This window comes from Camelus dromedarius, chromosome 32 (assembly GCF_036321535.1).
Source record: "Camelus dromedarius isolate mCamDro1 chromosome 32, mCamDro1.pat, whole genome shotgun sequence".
NCBI classification, from domain to species: Eukaryota; Metazoa; Chordata; class Mammalia; order Artiodactyla; family Camelidae; genus Camelus; species Camelus dromedarius.
The window spans coordinates 12,136,549-12,155,704 of record NC_087467.1 but is presented as its reverse complement, the minus strand read 5'-3'; the positions used below and the strand labels follow the sequence as shown (position 1 = coordinate 12,155,704).

At 43.0% G+C, this 19,156-nt stretch overlaps 1 protein-coding gene across 2 annotated transcripts in view; it reads right to left on the bottom strand.

The window, feature by feature from the left end:
- Positions 1-19,156, bottom strand: part of CHST9 (carbohydrate sulfotransferase 9) — a 185,093-nt gene that overhangs the window by 24,783 nt on the left and 141,154 nt on the right. The window lies entirely within an intron of this gene.

Sequence of the window (19,156 nt, the reverse complement as noted above, 5' to 3'; positions counted from 1 at the left end):
GTCTTAAAGACAAGGGAAAAAAATCCATAGTGATAACGGATCACCAACAAACCACCAGAAAGAGAGGAAAGAAGACATTTTGTGGGCCCATCGTTATGTGCTTGTGAACATCTTGGTGTGATATGTACACTTTATTAAACCTGTCCTTTTAAATTTTTCATTAAGATAATTGTGTAGTCATGTGCATTTGTAAGAAATAATACAGACAGGTCCCAGGTACCCTTTACCCCGTCTTCCCCACCGGTGACATCTACAAGATCTGTACTACAGTGGTATCACGACCAGGACACTGACATTGACCCAGCTGAGACACAGAACACTTCCACCACCACAAGGGTCCCTCACATCGCCCTTTGATAGTCACAGCCATCCCACACGCCGCCCCACCCTCTTCTTAACTCCTGGCAACCGCTAATCTCTTCTCCATTGCTATCATTTTCTCATTTCAAGAATGTTGTGTAAATGGAATCATACATTTTATAACCTTTTGGGACAGGATTTCCTCACTCAGCATAATTCTCTGGAAAGTCATCCAGGCTGCTGTGAGCATTCCTAGCTTTTTTTTTAAAAAAAAAATTGGTGAGTAGTATTCCACGGCAAGGATGTACCAACCCTTGTCTAGCATTTCACCTATTGAAGGCTAGTTTCTAGCTACTGTGAAGAAAGCTCCTATCAACATTTGTATACAGCTTTTTATGTGGACATAAGTCTTCATTTCTCTGAGATAAATGCCCAGGAGTGCAATTGCTGGGGGGTGTAGTGTTGCATACTTAGCTGTTTAAGAAACTATCAAACTATTTAAAAAAAACACATAATGAGTAAGTGATATTTACCAGTCAATTAAACAACCAATAATAATCATATATGGAAATTTTACTAAGTGTTCAGCACCAGGTGAGGTGTTACACAGGACACAGCAGATGAACAAGGAGCACAGAAAATGAAATGGTTCTGTTAAGAGTGGGCTATTCAATGTTAAAAAAAAAAAAGAGCGGGCTATTCAATCAAGCCACTGTCACGAAACGCCAGGGGCCGGGCAATCTTGGCGTTTCCAGATAATAAGGACCAATTTTCTTCATTTTTTAAAATGGTACGGCCCAACCAGACATTCTTGATATGTTTTAATATTAAGATTTCTTTTGTCAGATAATATGCAGAGTGTTAAAAGAGGAGTGTTTAATGGTTTGTAGAAAAAAAAAAACACCTTTTGAATTAGACCACTAGTATGGCTAAGAAGAGGGGGAAGAATGTTCTCGAAGGAGGAAGAGTCTATGCAAAGCTGTGTGACAGGAGGGAACAGGGTGGGTCCAAAGCCTGGGAAGGAAGCCAGCCAGGGGGAAGTAAGGGGAGGGGGGTGAGGGCTGAGACGAGGCTGGACAGACAGGTGAGAAGCTCAGGTAGACCGTTTGTCAGAGATTTATGATCTTCCCCAAAGTAGTGGGAAGTCAGTTATTAAGGGGATTTAGCCCAGAGTGTGATGGGGACACTGGAATGGCTTGGTCAGATTTGCATTTGTAGAAGACCCCTCCCACTGGGCAACGGGCTGGAGGTGATGCTGGGGGCAGCAGCATTGCTACAAAATCTTAGTTTTGCTTCCTTAGGAACCAAGGGAAAGCTGAAGGGATTCAAGTGAAAAATAAGAGCCCAAACAATCAAATAATTGTCACCTAACCGTGTAGCGGGTCACTGGACTCTAGAAAATGGAGGAGACAACAACCTGGTGCCTCATACTGTCATTGACTACATGTCTGACTTGGGTCCAGTTAATGTTCTCGTCTTGTTTGGCCATTTACAGGAAGACTTAACCATATTTTCCCTTCTCTGGATTTGTGAGGAGTAAATAAAATAAGCATGAATTTTGCAGGCAAAGGGTGAGAGAAGGCATTCTAGGGGGTTGAGACAGGAAGATTAGTCTCGGGGGCAGGATGAGGGTGTGTTTGGTGAGTCGTGAGGCGTTCTGAGTGGCTTGCGCCGTACGACCGCATGTCCCACAGCAGGCGGGATGCAAGGGGTGTGGGAAGAAGGTAAGAGACCAGCCTTTGGAGGTTGTGGACCAGAGGTGAGACTGAGAGGGGCTTTGCAGGCTGTGGGAGGTCAGCAGAGAGTTTTTAGAAGGGGGACGAGGTAGGAAAAGCTGTTCTCGAGAAAGAGGGCTTGGGCGGTGGTGTGGAGGATGAGTTGAGGGTGAAGGGAAGACGGAGGCAGAGAGAGCAATGAGCATGCTTAGTGTCTGGGCTTGAGTGATGAGGGCTTGAGGCCAGGGATGAAGGGACGTCTGGAGCAGGTGGCGTTTCTGAAGTAGTGTCTGGAGACGGACTGGACGTGGGAAGTACAGGAGCAGGGAGCAGGGCACCCTAGGTTTTCAGCCACGGGAACACGTGGGTAATGACGTCACTGAAGACACGGTGGGAGAAGGAACAGAATTGAAGGGGACTTTATTAAGTAAGTCCTGTGGGCTCGTTCTCGTAATTAAAATGAAGATATCTATAGGTTATGAAAGCTGACATGGCAATTATGGTGGATTGAATAATGGCCCACCCTCACATGCCTACATCCTAATCTCTGGAACCTGTGAACATGGTACCCTACCTGGCAAAGGCATATGCAAATGCGATTAAGTTAAGGATCTTGGGATGGAAATATTATCCTGCGTTATCTGAATGTGCTCAATATAATCATAAGAGTCCTTATAAGAGGGAGACAGGAGAGCCAAAGGCAGAGAGAAGGCAACATGATGATGCGAGCAGAGGTCAGACTGACGCCGTGGCTGGAGGGGGACCATGGGGCGGACAAAGCTGCAGAGGGAGGCCATGGGCATTGCTGGCTCCACTTAGAATAGTTTGGGGACACTGTTGTCCATCAGGAGCTTCAGGGACAGAAGTTACAGAAATGCCCCCAACTCCCCCCCCAACCAAGTCTGAGGGGACTTACTTCTCAAAGACTTGTCATTCCAGAGTAACTGCCTCAGATTCTCTAACCTCCATGCCGAGACTCACGCATCCCTCCCATTGTAAGTGGTTTGATTAACCACCTCAAACTGAATTATAACTTCAGGGGACATACTTTTGCTGCCTAAACAGTTTAGAACAGTGGTTTTTAACTTCTTTTAGGTTACAAGCCCCTTTGAGAATCTACGAGCAGCTACGAATCTGCTCCTCAGAAAAATGCCAACACCCAGCAAAACAGGAAAACGGCAGGAGGCGAGGGGCCCTCTGAAGCCACACACAGGTTTGCAAGAACCTGCAGTTTCAAGTCTCCTCTGAACAGGAGGCCCCAGCACATGAGATAATTTCTCAGATTCCGGCTCCTCTGGACCATTTTTAGTCCCTGAAAAAGACTCATTAGCTGATTAGCCACTGCCCTCGCTTAAGGCACTGAAAGCATGAGTCTAATGTCTTATTTTTATCCTAAAATATATGGTACCTTCAATATGTCAGATATCTCCTAAACTTGGGTGTGCAGGGACGTACACGGCAGGGCGACCACCCTCCAGGTCAAGGTCAAGTAGGAGAAGAGATAAGTGGAGATAAATGGCAGCACTGCACTGCAGGTGTTTTAATCGAGTTTTATGAATGACGCAGGGTGAGGACACAGAGGAAGAGCCACCCATGTGGCTGATCTTGGGGGACAAACAGGTTTCTGGGAAGGATGTTGCCAATGACCACTCTTACCCTCCTCCGTTTTAGCTTATGCAGAAATATGCCACTAACCACCAAGGACCACAATTTTAATTGATTTTTTAATTGGCTCTTTACTTAATGGTCTTTAAGAATATCTCCTGGATAAAGGCATGTCTGAACATACGCTTAGATGATGAATACAAGGATCAAGCATTGGGATGCAGGAGTCGGAATAATGAGCAAGTGGAACTTGAATCAGATCTTCAGAAAGGGGTGGAATTTGGAAAGCATCGTGACAATGACAGCTGTGGCTAGACGGGAGGATTTGGGAGAATTATTGGTGCCCAGGTAGGTTTGGGTGACCTGGAAACAAGTCGATTGCCTTATGTTTGAAGCAGTAGACAACTTGGGAACAATTATGGTTTCTTCAGCAGAGGTGGACTATGAAGAAAATGACACTGGTGAGTAGACTGAACAGAGCAACTGGAGAACACAGAGGGGGCTGTGTGGGTGGATAAACTGGGATAAAGGATTAAAGATGGGAAAGAGTCATATGGGGCTTATTTAGTCACTTAACAAATATGTGATCGGCTACCACGGGTCACATATGGACAAGCTCTGGGGAATCAGCTGGTCCCTCGCTGCACCCAAGAGCTTGCTGGCTGGGCTCCCTGCCCTTCCCTGGCATCGTCTACCTCTTTACCATCGCCGACATTTTGCATTATCCTTTCTGTAGTGATGCTCAAACTGTTCTGAAGGTACCACTGGTGAACTCTTCAGACGAGGCAAGGAAGGGGAAGTCGGGTTACGAATCTCCTCCTCCTTCTTGGAGCACAAGCACACCTGTTGTATCTCTGTGTATTACGGAGAGTAATCTGATATTCCACAGCTGCCAGATTCTGGAGTATCACATCCTCCCTCCTCTCCATCTAAGGGAATTTTAGGAAGGAATCTGAGAACTGGGGAAAGAGGACCAACATGGTGATCCGCAACAGAGCAGCTCTGGCAATTTGGGGAACTTTATCTTTATCCCGCAAAAGAGGACAGGGCAAAAGAGGTAACTATGGCTGATGAAAGGGCTCAAGGACCAGGAGTAGTTCAAGGGGGCCAAAGATGGGAGCCGAGGAGGGGTTTCCGAGCAGCCCAGGGGCAGTAGGAACAGTGTCTCAGTGTCTTCAGAATCTACCTACAACTTATGCTGTTGGTTTATAGCCGCTGACTTGCTGCGGCCCATCCATAGCTCTCCCCTGGATTGTGATCTTGCCGTCTGGCCATCCTGCCTCTCTGCTTGCACTCCCTAAACTCCTTACTACATCCTACTTGCCTTGCATCAGCTGCGTCTCGCCCATCTTTCCAAGCTTGCCTTGTTCTCTATTCCCTCTCCCTTCCTATCCTCCAGTCACTTGGGTTTGATGTGAATTTCTGGTCCTTTTGACCTTACTGTTATCTCTCTAATTTTGCAGGGCTGGCTTTTTCGAATTTTTCAGGTTTCAGTTTAATATTAAGACCTTAGGGGCTCTTCTCTGGCGCCTCTTGTGATTCTTTTTTAAATTATTATTATTTTTATTTTTTGGGGGGGAGGTAATTAGGTTTACTTATTTATTTTATCTTTAGAGGAGGTACTGGGGATTGAACCCAGGACCTTGTGTGTGCAAAGCATGCGCTCTACCACTTGAGCTATACCCCCCACCGCCCCTTTGATTCTTGATCTCAGCCCATCATGTGTTTCTTTCCTAGCACTGACCACGACTTGCAATTGCTTTGTCATTTGTATGTTTGCTTGCTTTTTTGCTTATTTCCTGTTTATAGTGGAAGCTCCCTGTGGTCGGGGACCAGGCCCTCTTATTCATTGTTGTAGCCCCAGGGCCCAGTGCTGGCACCCTCGAGGGTGCCAATGACTCTGTTTTGTGAGAGCAGACATTTTTGTATTAGTTCCCAATTGATTTTCCAAGAACTTTTAAGTACCCTAATCATAGTGATTATTATGTCAAAAGTCCTTTTCCCCCTATCTTATACAACATCTGTAGTAGCCCAGTTCTGTATTAGGAACATAGTAAGTGTTCAAAATTGTGGGAATTGAAGTGAAGGATGGAGAGTTAATTCTAGAAAACTTATAACATCAGGTTTTATACTTTTCCTGAAGGTTAACAATATTTTAATTGTCCTTTTAGTTTGAATTTACCTAAATTACCAGTTTTCTTTTTCTCCACTAAACTACTGTTTACGAAAACAAGATTTCTTAGCACAGCTACAGTGAAGATACAGGCTGCTCGTTAACTGCACTGCGGAGTACGTGGAATGAGGGGCCCTGGGTGATGGCAGGCTGGACAGCACCAGGGCAGACGACTTCAGAGCCCCAGCTACGGGTAGGAACCCAAGGCACAAACCTGGGCTGCGTCTTGGGATGATAAAGCAGGCTGGATACAAGTGTCTCTGGAGAAAGGTCACAGTGCGTCTGGGATTTGTGGTGTCTGCCCAGATAAGGAAGAGGTGGGTGACTGTTAGTGATGTAGGTGGCAGGGAACACATCCACGTTTGGAAGGGACTTGGGGACCAGGTCAGGAACAACTCAGGCAACAAGATAAGAGCCATGCTGGGGGACTGGGGGTAAGGGGGGCTGACTCAGAAGGTAACAGGGCAGGCTTCCAGTCACTGAGGTCAGAGAGTCAGCTGAGGGTCACGGGGACTCAGGAGCTGGAGAGACCTTTTCTGTGAGATACAGCTATTTACATATGAGAAAAATTATCTCCTCCCTTGAACTATTAAAACTCTACTAAATTAAAATATATAATTATATAATTATTTTGTGGCTCTAGTGGTTATGATTGCGGCTAATGATAATTTTTTTCTCCTGCTCACGGACAGTCTTAGCCTGGCAGAGATGTAAATGTTCCCCGGCCAAGACAAGAAAAAAGGAGGGAATCCCACTTAAGGAAAACCTAAGTCATTCCCAAATTTATTCAAATCATATTTGAGAAAGAGGAATGGAATTTAGGGGATCAACTGTCACTGCATAAGCCTTTGCTAATAAAAGATTAAGAAGTATGTGGTTTAGCATCTTTTAATTATTTTTCCTAGCATCTTGAATATACAATGTTTGAAATCTCTGGTTGGATCAACATTATTTTGCTCAGAGGTTTGTGGACTTTGCATACTGATTCTTTCCTGTTTCCAAGTACATTTGCTTTTAGGCTATTTTTATTCACTTTAAAGGAATTTTAATAACTTTCTGTTGACAGCATGGACAGCTGGTCTTGAGAATTAAAGAAAATTCACTTGCTGACTGAGGAAGGAAGTGACATCAATGAGCTTCTAAAGTCAGCCCAGAGGGGGGAAACTGGCTTGTGAGAGAGTAGCCTTTCATTGCACTGTATTTATCGAGCGATGCCTTGAGATGCAAATTGGTGTATCAATCAAATCTGTGGCGCCTACCTCCAACCAACTTAGTGCAAACTGAAGGAACAATGCCCCGAAACACTGGGGAAAAGGATGAGGGGCTTTGGAACCTAGGGGCGAAGTGAATGATGGGAGCTCATGGTCCCCTCTCTGGGCTGATGCTTCATTCTCTGTCAAGCCTCAGTTTCTTTGTCTAGAAAATGAGTTCGATGTAAATTTTTGGCTGAAGTCAGTCCATTTCTGTGACAGGTGGCTAATGAGACCATGTCCTAACAGGTGCAGTGGAGACACGTTATCTCACCACTTTGTCCCAAAGAGAGCTAGCAATTGCTCTCGATCCTCCACTGACAGCGATCTAGAAAGAGGAATCTTTACGTGTCATTTGTAACTGCCACCTTTATCACTTGATATTTTTAAAATTGGTGTTTGCTGTTTAGAACTCTGCTGTAGAAAAAGTCAGGCACCAAATCGGGACTTTAAATAATAATGACAATCGTCATAACAATGATCATTGTCACAGTAACGGATGACTTGATTCTTTCCCACCGGCAGAGAATTTCCCTCTGGAGCTGCAGATAACCATGTCTCAAAGGCAACTGTGGTGCAGGTAGAGTGTGGCTGTACCAGTGGGTTGTATCATGTGCACGTGCACATGCGTGTACATCTACACATCTGTGTAAAAGAGAGGCAGAAAAGTACCTGAATACATCTTATGGTAATGAGCTGAAAGATTAAATTGCTGATGACTTATTTCTTAGCTCATTTTACAAAGTGTCTGCGATGGTTGCAGTGATGGCGCGATACCATTGTTTAACCAATCTCCGTTGGAGTTAGCAGTCTTGAGTTAAAGGGAATTTTACTCAGCCCAAGAGGTAGATGCATTAATGCTGGCTTCTTTTCCTTGTCTGTAAACTTATTTGGGGTGTTCAATTACATTTTCAAATTGTGTGAGCTTACATAAGTAACTCGAACTACTCAAAAAACATTAAGTAAAGAAAAGAATGACTGGGTTCTCAATAGCCATAGTCTTCAGGCCAAAGCATTTTCAGATTACCCCCAAGCAAAACTCGCTCATTTGATCCTACAGCAATATTTTAATAAGCATCTATTCTAGACAATATGCTCAGTGCTCTGGAGGTACAGAAGTAAGGGAGAGGAGATCAGATGAACATCTCCAGAAATAACTACATGAAATCATGGAGCTGTAAGGGATTTATTAGTAAATTGTACAGGTCATCAGACCAAAAGGTATTGAAATCTTGATATAGCAGAACTGGCGATGGGTTCACTTTCAGGTTTTTCTAGTCTTGGCTTTGCCACTGTCAAGTTCCATGGCATTTAGCAAATAGCTTCACTCCTGTAGTCTTTGCTTTATCTTTAGTGCCTAATGACAACATTGCACGTACAGATGGCCTCTAAATTTGTTTCGAGTTACTTAAATTCTTGGGCCCTAAAAAAAATGAGAGAGATTGAAAATTTCCAGAGAATTGGCAAAGGTGAAAAGGAAAAAAGTTGTGTTTGGTGGGGGAACCGGAGGAGACTTCATAAAGGAGGTAGCATTTGACCTGGGTAGTTAGATGAGTAGAAATAGATTGGAGGAAAGCCCAGAACCAGGAAATTCATGGGGCGTGTACAGAGAGTAGTAAACAGTTCTTCTTGACTTCAGTGAAGTCTGTCTGTTAGCAAGTAATCAGAGGCAAGGAAACATGTGTATGATGGACCAATACCATGGAGTGTTCTAAATACTTCAGGAGCGACTTTGACATTTATTTGATAACAGAGCTCTAAAAGAGTTCTGAGCCAGAGAGTGATCAAAACTGTTTTAAGAAGAACAATCTAACAATACTATGGTTTGAGGATGAGGGGACACTGGGAAGGAGGTGGAATAATGTAGGTGAATGTGAGATACACTGTGTAGGTAGAATGGACTTAATTCAGATGTGGGGCTGGGGCAGCTGGACAGTGGAAAGAAAGAAACAGAAGTTGACTAATATCTTGAGCTTGGTTACTTGGGAGAAGATGCTCTTAATGCAAAGGTGGAAACAAGGAAATAGGGCCAGTTTAAAGAAGCAAATTTGGTGAGTAATGGTGGAAGTGGAATGATTAGCTCAGTCTCAACATTTATTAAGTTGAAAAAAACCAGTAAAACATCCCGGAGGAGGCAGAAAATGAGATCAGCAGAGAGGTCAAGATGAGGCAGTCTTCTGCAGAGATGGCCGGGGAAGCTACAGGATGCAAGATGCTTTTGAAAGTATATACAGAGAAATAATGACCAAATTAGAACTTTGGGGAACAGTTGTATTGTAGTTACATTTGGATAATTTGCTGCCTTCTTAGGCAATGGGATGCAAATCTCACATTGTCTGCAGTGAATAGGAGATGCCACACAAGCTATCACAAGGATTCACTCTCAGGAACTAGCAAGTTAGAGGTTTGGTTTCAGAGTTTAAGTTCTCACTGGTCCTGCATTTGAGTCAAAGTCTTTGATTCTGACACCAATTGCAATGGCATGTTTTTCCTTTAACATCCCAAACAATTAACTGAATTCTCCACGGATACTGACTGGGTAGCCCACAAATTTAACTCAATTCTGACACTATTTACCCAGAGACAGAGTCAAATTCCACAGGTTAAAGGCTCAGTCCTAGAAGCCTGCACCCCCGCCCCAGCCCCATCATGCACATGGACACACACACACCACACTTCACGGATGCCAGCTGTGAGTCCAGCTTGTCACCTGGGTTCCAGCTATTGACCAGAGGTCCTCACGACTCCTCCTTTGGGTTTGTTTAATTTACTAGAGTAGCACTTACAGAACTCAAAGAAAGGTTTTGCTTACTACATCATCAGTTTATTGCAGAAGCATGTAACTCAGGAACAGCCCGATGAAGAGATGCACTGGACAAGGTATGGGGAAGGCGGACAGAGCATCCATGCCCTCACTGGGGGACCATTATCCCTAAACCTCCACTCCTTCACCAACCCCATCCTTCTGGGGGTTTATGGAAGCTCTATGACATAGGCACGACTGATTAAATCATTGGCCATTGAACTCAATCACCAGGCCCTCTCCCCTCCCCTTGGAGTTCAGGGGTGGGACTGAAAGTTCCAAACCCTCTAATCACATGGCTGGTTCTCCTGGCAACCAGACAACATGAAGTGAGGGTCCAAAAGTCACCTCATTAAGACAACAAAGGACACCTTTATGACTCTCATCACTTAGGAAATTCTAAAAGCTTTAGCAGCTCTGTGCCAGAAACTGGGGACCAAGACTGAATATATATATTTCTTATTATAAACCATAATGTTGCAAAGGCAAATTACAAGTTCTAGGAGAAGAAACTTAGGTTGATTTCCTTATTTATAAACTGAAGCTTTCCAAAGTTTGGGACTTTTCGAAAGACATCAACCACAGATTTTAGTAATGGGCAAGGGTAAGGGTCAAGCAGTCAGACTGTCTGCTGGAAATTCAGTTTCTCTACTTTCTGTCTGAGTGGCCTTGGGCAAATAACAACCTCTTTGAGTTTCCTCATCTGTAACTAAGGATAACAAATATATTACAGAATCTTTTTTCTTTTTTTTTTGATAATTCAACGAGTTAACATAAAGGGCTTGGCACAATACCTGGCATCAGGAATGACTGGTATCACAGGATGCTCCAGCTAAGGACAATAAAGTCGGATTGTTTAAAACCCAGATGGAAGCTGTTTTTGAATGTGGTTAAGAAAAATAACAGCAAATTTCAAGATGGCAAAGTGTCCTGTTCTGGAGTGGCCGAGCAGTATGGAGGAAAACTAGGGATCATGTGTATTTTCAGTGCCCCACAAAAGTTGAGTCAAATTTAAATGATTAACAAATGGCCAAGAACTTTAGCTTAGCCAATCAATAAAAATGAAAATGCCAATTTTTACCTTAAGGCATTAATGCACAGGCATTCATCCCAAGTCCTGCTCTTGGCCCCAGAGGGTCACAAGGACACACAGGAGAAAGAACCCTGCAGCTTTTGGTCCAGAGCAGTTGAGGGGCAGAGAGGGACCAGCTGACACAGAGGCAGAGGGACTTCCCTCAAGAACTGTGGGGGCGGGGCCCCCCTGGAGAACTAATTCTGGTTCTCCTGCAAAACACGCTATGAGAAGGAGAATGTGCACAATTTCCTGTTTACCTCTTGATGCTTCTCAGGGTGAATTACAACATGGCACCTGTCAAAGACTCTCTTCTTGATCAAACTTTACCCAGGTTCCTCTGACCTTGACCTTGACCTTGACCCTGGTCCAGTCTTCTGCAGCCTAGCCCAGTCTCAGCAAGAATCCTCCTGGGAGTAGGAGTCCCTGACTCTTGCTCTGTGATCAACTTCCTCACCCCCCACCTTTGACGTGTAAGTCCTTGGCCTGCCTTTAGCAAGAATCCTGTTAGGTCAGTTTAGCAAGACTCCACCTACCTTTAATGTCTCCTCTTAGTAACTGTCCATCCACTAACCCCTCACTCTGCTCCCTGGCCGTCAGTCTCCGCTTGTTCTTGTCTTTTAGCCCACGTCTCTCCGCTATCACACACCCCTATTGCACCAGTCCTGAATAAAGTCTTCTGGACCATTTTAACAAGTGTTGGAATTCCTTTTTTCCTTTAACACACCTAGTATTTTATCATTAAATTCATTTTTCTTTCCTTTACAACCATTACACTGTCTAAAAATGACTGTGTTTCATTAATTCCTTAAGTTTGCAAATCCCAGGGACTCACAACTTCTAATAATTCCTGGTGATGGCTTAAAGCCTTAGTGTACAATCAGGGCAACTGTAAGTGCCACAATCAATCAATGGCAGCCACTAGACCTCACAGTGTCATTCACAGTAGGAGCCACAGTCTTAGGAAAAGTTAAGATCCCTCCCCACCCCCACTTTGGAAGTGGCAAGAAAGGCTAGCTTAGTTTTTAAAGATCAAATACAGATTTTTGAAATGGAGTTCCCTTTTTCTTTCAAATTCAAGCCAAGATTTTTTTTTTTAACACTGAATTGGGACAGCTGGGTTTTTTAGGGAAGTTTTAGAGTACCAGAGGCGACAGACAGGATATGTGGATGTTTTCTCAGGGACCTCTTACATCAGCACTTACCCACTGAGGGCTAGAACGCACTGAAAGGATTGCTAATGTGCTGTAATTGCGAGGCAGCCTCCCGGCTCTGTGGACATGATGTGAGCAGACCTCCAGAGAGGTTGTTTGGATGTTGCAGATTACGGTTCCAGGCAGGGAAAAAGTGAAGGCTGTGCCTTCTTCAGCGTCCCTCTGTAGGACCAGGGGGGTCACGTTGTGGCATGTGGGTGGCCTGTGGTTCAGGCAGCAGGGACCAGATGTAAACAGGCAGTGTGACACCGTGTGACACCGTTTTCCCCAGAAATCAACCTACCAGACATTTTCCTGTGCAATACCCACAGGAAAGGATAGGCTTGTGACTTTTATGCTTTTATTTCACGTCCCTTACTTTTTGGTGTAGTTTTTTGGCATTTGGGAGAACGTTGTCATTTGTTTGCCTGTTTTACATTTCGGGATTTCTGACCACCGCTCCCTGCCAGGGGAGGAGGGGGGGACAGGAGGGAGGGGAGTGGGGAGCATGGTAGGGCGGCATAGAGAGTTGTTATAAAACCAATTCTGTGGTCAGACTCTTTTAACACTGAGGAAAAGGTAGAAATTACAAAGCTGAACCCAATCTCTATGGTTGTATCATATTAATTTCTTCTTTATTCACATACTTATTTTATTTGACATCATTAAAATTAATTAGGGGGAAATCATTTAACATTCATTCAAATCATAATTGATTTGTAGCTTCTTGCTTTTCATGAAGAAAGATTTTTGGGTTTTAAATAAATGCTCACCACTTTATTACTTAGCAGGAAAATATGTTGCTTATTCTGTTTCACAATGGTGACAGAATAATTTTCTTTTGTTTTTTTTCCCCTTTCATTTGGAAAATGTATTTCTCTGATTAAATTTGGTTGTTCCCATAAAAGCAATAATTTGAGTAAGTAACTGAAACTCATGAGTCCCTAAACTATTATATATATATGAACTGTTACATGATTTTAAAAAAATTTTAAATTTCTCATTCTTCTTTTATTCCTTAAAAGAACAGAGAGCAACAGCCTTTAGAGTTTTCCAGTAAAGGCAAATAATACTGATTCTGCTCGGGTGCTTTATTGAGCACTGCATCACTATAATTCTCCTTACGTTTAAACACACCCAACTGTCATATGTAAGAATTTAAGGTGCTCATTTATCTCCTCTGACTGTCTTGCCCATTCCATCCTTCTCTGTTAATCAGGTTAAGGTCCATAATACTTTGGTAGTTTCAATCACCAATTTCAATCTTATACAAGCAGAAAACCCTTTCTCCTTGACTTCGATTAAATTCATTACTTATAGAGGATTTTCTTTTTCTTCTGTTAGAGACTATATGTATCAACAGCATGATGCTGGTTCCGGGCTCCAGTAACTGCATAGGCTATGTTTCTTTCTGCACCAGCCTTGGCTCTGAGAAAGGTCCATTTCATCATGGATCTTTGTGGCTTATATCCCAAGACCAAAGAGCATCACAAAGAAATTATAAGCCTAACACCCAGCAGATTTATCATCAGCATTATCATTTTGAAACAATTTAAAGTAGATAGTAGGATAAAGAAAATAAATATATTATTAGGAAGTCCAGTGTTCAGTGTAAGAAAAAAGAAATGAGAAAGGCAGAGGAGTTCTAAATTTCAATGGAAAACATATGAAAGCACCACTGAGAAAAAAACAAACATTTTAGCAGCAATGAGCACACTGAACACCCAGATCTTAGTTTCTACACTCTACTTTCAACTTTTCCGTAAGTTTGAAAACTTCCATAACTCATAGTCAGGGGAAAAAAGAAGGCAATTGAATTCAGTACTAAGTATGGCAGAGATAAGACCTGGTTAACAAGTTTATTTTTTGACCAGTGGTGAGTAAGAATAGTTTCTAAAGAATGGCAGGGGCTGAGGCCAAATGGCGGTGATCTTGGAGGTGAGAAAAGGGAAGCAGGAAGGACGGGCCTCGCATATGAGAAATGGGAATGAAATGAAAGGCAAAGGATTGAGTTAGTGCAGAAATATTAATGGAACCAAAGGACTCAAAGACAGCTCTGGCTGAGGCCAAGGAGCTGGAGGAGGAGGAGGAGACTGGAGGCAGCACTGGGAACTCTGTGCAGCGGGTGAGCGGGCAATATGTCCAAGGCGCAGGTGTGGCTCTGAACTGGAGGAGGGACGCGCACCCTCTGATGCTGAAGGCAAGGAATATGGAGAGCACAGAGTGAGTTTGTAGGTAAGTGAGAAATGGAGAGATTGCACGCCTGTGGCTTCCATTTCCTGCCAACATCTGAAGCAAGGCAGCCTGCAAAAAATGCGAAGAGTGAGGATGTAAAGATGGCAGTGAGGGATTAGAATCACCGTGAATGGGAACCAGGACATTAAGATAGTGGGTGATGTAAAGACCTTCCTCATGTTGGAGGACATGATTTCAAAGTGGCACTTGTCAGCACCGCTGTGGGATGTGCTCCATCTTTCTAGCAGGTGATGTGAAAATAGAGGGTGCAAGGGCGCCACGGTCCTGAAGAAGGGGAGCTCTGATGATGGACATGAAGGCTCCGAACAGATTAGGAAGGAAGATGGGCTCAGGACAGAAACAAATGCAGAGAATGGCTGAATAAAAGGTCCAGAGAAATCTATGAGGCCAAAGAACAGTTAGGTGGGCAAGAAGCACCCTGTGAGGAACAACAGCAAGATGCAGTCAGAGATCTGAGTTTCTGATTTTTGAAGGAGAGCAATTACTTGAAGTAGAGTAGGTCAAGATCAAGTTGTGGCCATGGGAGCTTGTGGCTGAAGCTGAGCAGCGATTAAGTTCATGGTTGCTGTGAAGTTTCCCAGAACCACAGGCTCTAGAGTTAGATGAGCAGAGCCTTTATTCCAGTTTCCACCAGAAGTTTGAAAGTGCTTCTGTCTGTGAGGCGTCCAATTCTGGTTCACTGCCATTTATAAAAGTTTGCCGTACTCCAATGAATGGTTTTGCTTAATTTATTTTTATCCAAGTAAGAGGATTAGGAAAGAGTCAAAGCTGAGGCATGAATTCCCCTTCTAGGATTCAGTCTAAGGAAATCCTCAGGGCGGTGTACAAAACTGCGTCAGCGTGTGTGCTCCAGGCTGGGCAGGGACAAGCTTGAGGATGACTTAAGAGAACCTCAGCAAGAGCTGGCTAAAGAAGTTCTGGAAAAAATCTTTCAGCTGGACTCTTACGTAGCCAGGCAAAATGATGAAATGGATCTATTTAGTGAGCTATGGATATATCTAATGAAAAAAGTGAGTTACAAAACATCATGAACGTATGTTTGTTAAAATGGATATATTTTTATGAAAAACATTATGAGTCCCTGGGTGATGGATTTATGGATCCACTTTTCAGTTTGTTTCTCTGTACATTCGAATTTTCTATGGTGAGTTACTTGTTAATAAAAACGTTTGAATTTCTTCTTCAGTGAAGACACACAAATGGCCAACAGGCACAGGAAAACATGCTCAATATCACTAATTATCAGAGAAATGCAAATCAAAACTACAATGAGGTATCACTTCACGTTAGTCAGAATGGCCATCGTTAAAAAGTCCACAACTTATAAATGCTGGATAGGCTGTGGAAAAAAGGGAACCCTCCCACACTGTTGGTGAGAATGTAATTTGGTGCAGCCATTATGGAAAACAGTATGGAACATCCTTCAAAAACTAAAAATAGACTTACCACTTGATCTAGCAATCCCACTTCTGGCCATATATCCAAAGTAAACTCTAATTCAAAAAATTACATGCACCCCAATGTGCACAGCAGCTCTATTTACAAGAGCCAAGACATGGAAGCAACCTAAATGTCCACCGACAGATGACTGGATAAAGAAGTTGTGGTATGTGTACACACACACACACACACACACACACACACACACACACAATGGAATACTACTAAGCTGTATAAAAGAATGAAATAATGCCATTTGCAGCAACATAGATAGACCTAGAGATTATCACACCAAGTGACGTTAAGTCAGAAAAAAGTCAAATACCATATGATACCACTTGTATGTGGAATCTAAAAAAAAAATGACACAAATGCACTTATTTACAAAACAGAAACAGATTTCATGGACTAGAAAACAAACTTCTGGTTAACAAAGAAGGAAGAGGGGGTATAAATTAGAAGTTTGGGATTTGCAGATACAAGCTACTATATATAAAATAGATAAACAACAAGGTCCTATTATACAGCAGAAGGAACTATATTCAATACCTTGTCCTAACCTATAATGGAAAAGAACATGAAAAAGAATATATCTATGTATAACTGAATCACTATGCTGCACCCAGACACTAATACAACATTGTAAACCAACTGTACTTCAATAAAATGTTTGAATTTCAAATAAATTGAAAATGAACCATAAACAGCTTATAACATGACTGTGTTAAAAACTTTATTGTCTTATTATTACTAAATCAATGTTTGTTTTTTTGTGAAAAATTTAGACAATATAGATACAAGAAGTAAACAATAATGACTTAGGATCCTACCACCTGTAGATAAAACCTGTTAACATTCATGGTGCAGCTTTCCAGATATTTCATTTTTATTCTTTCAAAAATGGTACCATCTAAGACATACCTTAAAAAATGTTTTGTTCACTTAAATAATGTATTATGAATAATCTTGGCTTGATGTTAAACATTTTCAATCTGCATCATTCTGAACGACTATTATTATTATTTTTTTAATATACCAAAGTTCCTTTAATCCCTCTCTTGAGATATCGAAGTTATTTTATTGTTTTTTTTTGGGGGGGAGGGAACCCTGTCTTATGCAGCACTGTGAGGGGTGTTCACATGAACATATCTTTAGGCTCATCCGTGGCTCTTCCCTAGCGCAGATACCTAGCCGTGGAATTGATCGATTATAGTTTTACAAAATGTCTTAACACTAATACTAAGAATCTTCCTATAAGCCTATTTCTCGGCCCTTCTGTCAACTCTGAATTTAAAAAATGGTAACAATGTTTTAGGAAACATGCTGTTTAAGCAATCCCATTGTTTTGACTTTGTTTCATTTTTTTCTTTCAGAGGATGAACACTTTTATGTGCTTAAAGGGCACTGATATTTCTTCTTCTCATTTCTCTGACTCCCTTTTCTAATAGAGCATTTCTCTTATTAATATTAATTTTTGCCTAGCATACGTTCTGTGCATATTTTCCCTAATTTATCCTTTGCTTTACTTGCTTGCAGAGGGAAGGTGATAAAAGGAGAAGGTGATGGCTGCAATGGCTCGTATTTAGGGAGCCCTTACATGGTACCAGTACCATGCCAGAGGCGTCACGTGCAAGGTCCACACTCTTACTGCGAGAAGCCTCCTGGTATCTCCAGTTGTGCAGATGATGAAGACGGGGACTGACCGAAGTTAATGTGGCTCAGATCACAGAGCTGGGAATGGGTGAGCTCAACCTCCTGACTTCAGAGCCCGCCACCCTTCCTTTCCTGGTTCCTGCCTTTAGTGCAGTGCTTGGAAAGACACACCGCTGTGTAGCTATTAAAAACAGTAAGGTCAAATCTGTATATGGTGATGTAGAACAATGTCTGCACTGTGTCCTCAGAACAGTGCATATAACTAACGTGCTTTAACAACAAGTTCCGACTGTATAGCACAGGGAACTACATTCAGTAACTTGTAATAACCTATAATGAAAAAGAGTATATACATATATGTACAACTGAATCACCGTGCTGCACACCAGAAACTAACACACACTGTAAATCAACTAGACGTCAACGAATAAAAGGTACGTGTATTTATATACAGATAAGGAAGTCAGAGGACGTACACTTGAACACTTTGTTATAGGTGGAGGCTTGGTAGGAAAGGGGTGATATTCGGTTTTATTTTAGACACATTTGGGGTTTTTTTAAGCTTTTTATTAGAAACGTACTTGGTTGCTCTAAAGAGAACGGTATTTCTGTTGGGTAAGAAGGCGCGGCCGAGGCTTTAATCTGCCTTTTCTTTTCTGCACATTGGGACAAGCATGCATCCCTTCATCCATTCATCTGTTCAACGATCAAGGTACCTTGCCTGAAAGTCTACTTGGTGTTGATCTTGGACTGGATATGGTAAAATCAAAAATGAGAGGATATGACCTGTCCATTGCCACAGTCTAGCTGGGAGACAAACACAGGACAATTCTGGTGTCCTGGTCACAGGAATACTGCAGAAGACAGTAAGAACAGTGGGAATGGAGGACCACTGGCCTGGGGATGTCAGGAAAAACTTCTTGAAAGAGGAAGCATTGAAGCGGAGATGTACCTACAGAACTCACCCCTTCCTGGCTCCGCCTGCCTCTCCAGCCTGGGTGGCAACAATCTCCTGTCACTATCCTGGGGTTAGCACTTTATCTCCTGTTGCCTGCTCCCTCCTCTCCCCCGCATTTTGGAGGCAGTTCCTTTCTAAGTAACTGCTTTCTAACTTATCTCAACCTGAGTGAGACCTCAATTTCCTTTGGGACATTTACTGATACACAGTGGCTTTGGCCTGGGGCAGGTGCAGCCCAGCTGGGCGGTGACAGGGCTGAAGGCTGGCAGCATCCCTGGGGGTGGCTGGCATCTCACCTGGGCACTGAGGTCAAGGCCTCTGCAGCAAAAACCTGTACAGGTGTCCGATGTAACAAGGAGAAAACTGGCAGGTGGCGGGTGGTAGTGTGTGTGTATGTAGGACAAACTCTGAAGACTTCAATAAACCATGACAGATGGGATGGAGCCGGAGAAACGTGATTGGTCTTCTAATGATAAGGCTGTTTGTTTGTTTTAAATTCCAGGGCTGATGTTTTTAGAGAAACACCCATCACTTAGATGAGTAAATCAAGACTTCAAAAAGCTGACTTGCTCACTCATTCATTCAGCAAAGACCGAGGGCACGCTGAGTACCAGGCACTTGGCTGAGGATAAAGAGTGAACACCGTGAACCCAAGCCCCTTCAGTGATGGAGCCGGATTGGAACCCAAGCTGGTCTCCCCGCTACACACAGTGCGCCTGCTCCTGCCTTATGCTGCCT